A 6,328-nucleotide genomic window follows, 5' to 3' on the forward strand; every position below is an offset into this window, starting at 1 on the left:
ATTTTTATCCTTCATGTTGTTGGTGTGATGTATCACATTTACTGATTTGCAAATATTGTACCAATCTTGCATCCTTGGAATAAATCCCAAGTCATGGTGTATGATCTTTTTAATGTATTGCTGAATTGATTTGCTAATATTTTGCAGAGGATTTTAGCATCCACATTCATCAGAGTTATTGGCCTATAATTTTCTTTCTTTGTAGTTTATCTAGTTTTGGAATTAGGATAGTGCTGGCCTTGTAGAAAGAGCTTGGAAGTCTCCTTTTCTGTTGAATTTTTTTTGGAATAGTTTGATGAGGATAGGTGTTAGTTCTTCTTTGCAAGGTTGGGAAAACTCACCTGTTAAGCCATCCAGTCCAAGGCATTTGACTGCTGGGAGTTTAGAAAATCTAATCTTTAGTAAACCATGATTAAGAAAAAGAAAGGAAAAACTTTAAGAATGAAAAATAAAATATAGCTGCAGCAATTGAAAAGGTAAAAATTGAGAAAATACTAGGTGAAATATTGTGAAAATACATTTAATGCTGCATTACAATTAGTTCTTTAAGGAATATATTAATTACCACAATTGGCTCAATGATAAGTGTGAGGATATTTGTGTGGTACCCAATATTTGTGTGTAAGAAATTCGCCACACCTTCAAGAAACAATTCACAAACTTTTTTAAATGAAGTTTTATATTTTTTCTAGAACATGTTTTATTACATTTTCCCAAACAATGTGGTGCTATAAATTTTTGTAAAATAACATTTTAAAATAATAATTCATAATAAAAATAGCTAAGAAGAAAATTAACTATTCTAAAGTGGTAGTTCTTAGGAAATTATCCAGAATGTATCTAAGAAAGTCAAGGTGGTGGAAACTAAGAAAGAAGTAAATAGATAGGAAGACAGAGTAAGACAATCTGATATATCTAATCAGAGTTTCAATAGTGACTAGAAAGAATGAGACACTGCAGGTTTGGTTCCTTAAGAAGCTGTGTCTTGGAGCATGTAAGGTTTTTATTAAGGAGTGCCTTTGGAATCAATTCCCACAAAAGGGAGTGTGAGGCAGCAAGAGTAGATAGAAGGAGAAGATGAGCTGTAATTCAAGGCAAACAACAGCTACAGTTGACCCCACAGGGAGCTATGCTGGCCTTCAGAATTGTTCTTATTGGGGCCTTTATAATAAGATATTGATCAATCATTGGTTGTGGAACACCCTGGGAAGGGGCATGGCCTTGAGGCATTTCTGAAGGGGCTGACAACTGAAGGATACCTGTCCACAGCACTATATCAACAGATTCTTCACCAAAGAGAAGAGAAGGGGCCCTCAGTAGCACTTCACACCACATGAGAGAAAGACACTAATTGAGGAAACAATGACTGAAGAGTTGTCAGAAGGGAAGAAAAACATGCAGATTTAGTAAGCACAAGAAATTTTGAGCAATTTAAATAAAAATAATTGTGTGCTTAAGCACATCATTTTGAAAGTAAAGATTAGCAAAAGAAATGAAAAATTCTTAAAAGCAGCCATAGAGAAAAGCCAATTACCTGCAGAGAAATGAAAGTTGACTATCATAACTAAAGATGAAAGCCAAAGTATGGTAAAACCATATCTTCAAAATGTTGAAAGAAAATAACTGTAACTCACTAAGCTATCATTCAAAAGTGGGCCAAAATAAATAATATCCAGATAAGCATAGCAGAGGTTACCACCAACTGGCTCCTCACTGAAGGAACTTCTAAAGCAGTAGGTGCTACTTAAGCATAAGTATGTTCTAAAGCCCGTTGGAACCAACAAGAGGGCTTTAAAACACACTTATGGTGAGATTCAACCCCTGCAATTCCAATTAAATTAGTCTAGGCTGTGACTGTAACAAGGTATGCCTTCTCCTCCACAACACCAACGTGGTGTCAGAGAAAGTCAAATGGGGAGATAAGACTTTCATTCATCCACACCTAGCATTAACAAGCTCCTCTTCTGTGGGTTCAATGGAAACCACATGAGACTCCTCTCCCTCCTTGCTTTGATGGTTGTTAAAGGGACATTTGTACCTCTATCCAATAGTAATGAGATTCCCTTCCCTTCTATTCAGAGTGGTTTTGGCAGAGACCTGGTAAGATACCTGAATTTCAATGCCCACCTGTCGATTATAAGGCAGTGTTTCTCAACTAGAGTAGGGTCAAAGGTGACCTGCTAAAATAGAAATTTTAGCTATGCAGAGACTCATGATAAAATATCCAGAGTCTCATAATAGGCACCAATATTGATATGACACTGATGTTGGAACTGTGAAAGATTGTAAAGAAGCCATCATAAAATGCTTCAACAAGTAATGACAAATACACTTAAAACAAATAAAAAAATAGAAAATCTCAACAAAAGTAAAAGATATAAATAAAAACCAAAAGAAAATTTTAGAAAATTACAACCAAAATGAAAAACTCACTAGATGAGCTCAACATCAGAACATGGATAACAGAGAAAAGAATTAGTGAACTTGTAGAATTAGACTTAATCTAAACAATTGGGAGAAAATAAACTTTGAAAATTTTAAGAGCCCTTCAGGGGACCTATAAGATTATAACAAAATTTCTAGCACTTCTGTCATCATAGTCCTGGGAGGGAAAGGAGAAAGGGGCTGAAAATATTTAAAGAAGGAATGTCTGAAAACTATACAAATTTAGCAAAAGACATAAACCTGCAAATTAAAGAAGCAAACCCCAAACAGAATAACTCCAAAGAAATTCATATCAAGAAATGTCACAGTCAAACTTCTGAATACTAAAGACAAAGATAAAATTGTGAGAACAGCAAGAAAGAAATAACACCTTGCCTATAATATGTAAACAATTAGAATGACAACAGATTCTTTACCTGAAACTATGGAGGCCATGAAGAAGTGGCACAACATTTTCAAATGCTCAAATAAAAGAACTTTCAGGCCAGAATTCTATATCCAACAAAAATACCCTTCAGGAATGAAGGAGAAATCTACATTTTCAGGTGAAGAAAAACTTACAAAAATTGTCAGCATCAGAACTACCTTAAAAGAATGGCTAAGGAAGTTCTTAAAATGTAAGTGGAAATGATAAAAGAAGGAATCTTGGACTAGCTGGAAGGAGGAAAGAACAATGTAAAGGAGAAAAATATGGTTAAATGTCGTAGGCTTTACTGCTTCTCTGAGTTTTCCAAATTGGTTTTGAATAACATTGTCTGAATTGTTTCTCAAAATATGTAGAGGACATTTTTAAGACAATTATATTATAAATGAGAGAAGATAAAGGAAATTAAAGTTTGGTAACTTTTCTACACTTTACTTGCACTGGTGAAATATCAACACCAGTAGACTGTGATAAGATATGTATGTTTAATATACCTAGAATAAAAAACAAGTAACCCATAGGAAGGCAGAAAAAATAAAACAGAAAAATGAAGAACAGAATGAACAAAAAGAAAACAGAAAAGTGGCAGATTAAAGCCCTAATATGTTGATAATTGCATTAAATGTAAATGGCCTAAATACAACAATTAAAAGTCAAAAATTAGTGGCCTGATTTTTATTTTTAAAAATGACCCATTATATATGCTGTCTACAAGAAACTCACTTCAAATATAGCAATATAGGTAGGTTGAAAATAAATGGATGGAATAAACATACTATGCAAACATTAACAAAAAGAAATCAGGATTAACTATATTAATATCAGATAAAGTAGATCTCAGAGCAAGAAATTTATCGAGAACACAGAGTGATATTATAGTATAATTATACAAGAAGACATAGAAATCCTAAATGTGTATGCACTAACCAACAGCTGAAAAATATGTGACACAAAAACTGAATAGAGAAATAGATAAATTCACAGTTATAGACTTCAAAATCCCTTTCTCAACAGTTGACAAAACAACTAGACAAAACAACTAGACATAAACTCAGCAAGAATATAGAACTCAACACCATCAACTGACAGGATCTAACCTGCGTTTATAGAACACTCCTCTGAACAACAGAATATACGTTCTTTTCAAGTACCAAAAAACATTTTCCAAGATAGATCATATTCTGAGGGTCACAGAACCTCAATATATTTAAAAGAACTGAAATCATACAGAGGGTGTTCTCTGACCATAATGGACTCAAACTAGAAATCAATAACAGAAAGATAACAGGAAAATCTCTAAATATTTGAAAACTATAAATACATTTATAAATAATCTGTGGGTCAAAGAAAATTTTAAAATACATTGAACTCAATGACAGTGAAATGTCCTGACTACCCATTTCATAAACAGATAATTATAAGAACTAACTTTTATTAAAAGTTTAAAAATAACTTTCTTAAAAATCACAATTTCTCAATTTTAATTTTGCTGTAATAATATTTTGTCAATTCCAATTGCTACTACTGCTCTTGAGACGTTTCTTAGAATAATCAGTGGACACAGGTTAGTGATTTTACCTCAAAAAAAGCAAGAAAAGATTTTATAAAAGAAATATGTATAATATATAAATTATTTATCTTTATTCCTCTGTCCAAACATCACTAGCCAATCAAGAGTATACTCAAACATGAGCAAGAGTAATAAAATTCCACCAGCTCAGATATTTTGCCAACTTTCAATCATATAATAAACAGCTTTACAAATATTTTTCATTTTTATTATGAATGTGTATTTGTAAAAATGAGAGGCGAGCAATTTTATTTAACAAATTTTAACTTGATTTGTGACTTTTTAAAAAATCCTCACCTGAGGATATGTTTTATTTATTTATTTATTTATTTATTTATTTATTTATTTATTTATTTATTGCTTTTGTATTTTTCTTTTTTTCTATTTCATGCTTCAATGTCTCTGGGACTATTTTGTTTGTCCTGGGTTTTTGTTCATTAGGTTCCATATATAAATGAGATCATGTGATACTTGTCTTTCTCTGACTGGCTTATTTCACTTGGCATAATACTCCCCAAGATAAGAGATCCTTCTTTTTTACAGCTGCATAGTATTCCATTGTGTAAATGTACCACAGGTGTTTTTTTTTTATCTATTCATCTACTGATGGGCACTTGGGCTGTTTCCAGACATTAGCTACTGTAAATAATGTTGCTATGAACATAGGGATGCATATATTCTTTCTGATTGGTGTTTTAGGCTTCTTAGGATATATTCCTAGAAGTGGAATCACTAGGTCAAATGGCAGTTCTTCTCCCTCTTTTTTTTTTTTTTTTTAAATATGTCTTTATTGATTTCAGAGAGAGGAAGAGGGAGAGAAATAGAAACATCAATGATGAGAGAGTCATTGATCAACTGCCTCCTGCAAACCCCTCACTGGGGATCTAGCCTGAAACCAGGGCATGTGCACTGACTGGGAACTGAAACACCATCTCCTGGATCATAGGTGGATACTCAACCTCTGAACCATACCAGCGGCAGCAGCAGTTCCATTTTTAATTTTTTGAGGAATCTCCACACTTTTCCATGGTGATTGTACCAGTCTGCATTACCAGGATATGTTTATTGATTTGAGAGAAAAAGAGGGAGGGAAGGAAGGAGGGGGAGAGAGAGAGAGAGAGAGAGGTCTTGTTGTACAGGACCACGCTCCAAGCAACTGAGCCACCCGGCCAGGGTGACAACATTTAAATATGTAAACACACAGTTTGTCTGTTTTCATTTCTTCTCTTGCCCTGGGCTCAACAGATGTTGTAGTGGGGCTTGATCCTAACTTCCTTCACTCTCAGAACCTCAGCTTCCTTGTCCAGAAAAGGTAGATAGCACTCCATAGTTCACGAAATTGGAATGAACCAGATATCTGAGCATATGGCTAATATAAGTCCCTTCACTATCCTGAGGAGGAATCAATGTTCAAAGAGTGTTTTTGCAGCTTTTAATTTTATTCCTTTTTTTTCTTTAAAATTAAAAAAAAATGTGGGGGAGGGGGGCGCGGGGACGGAGATGCTGGGAAGACGAACGTGTTTGAGGCTCATGGCTAAGGAAATGGTCGAAGACACCGAAGAAAGAGATGTGTGATGAGGTGGGGTAGGATGGCTCCAAGAAATTGGCTTCGTCAGTGGGAATGTAGAAGAGGGATAACCATCCCCCCCCGCAGGAAAGGCCCTATGATAGGAGGTGTGTGTGCCTATGCGTGAGGAAGAGGGTAACTCCCGCAGACATCACCACGCATGACGAAGCTACTTCCCCTCATGCTGTCCAAGGCGCACACGCGCCATTCACTGCCACGCCCGCGCACACTTGACACATATACATCTGAAGGTCTGGTTGCCATGGCGAGCAGGAGCGCGTGAGTCCAGCCGCCCCTTCGCCTCCGTCAGAGCCCGGTCAAC

The sequence above is a fragment of the Miniopterus natalensis genome, chromosome 1, assembly GCF_054644295.1.
Source record: "Miniopterus natalensis isolate mMinNat1 chromosome 1, mMinNat1.hap1, whole genome shotgun sequence".
In the NCBI taxonomy this organism is placed as follows: Eukaryota; Metazoa; Chordata; class Mammalia; order Chiroptera; family Miniopteridae; genus Miniopterus; species Miniopterus natalensis.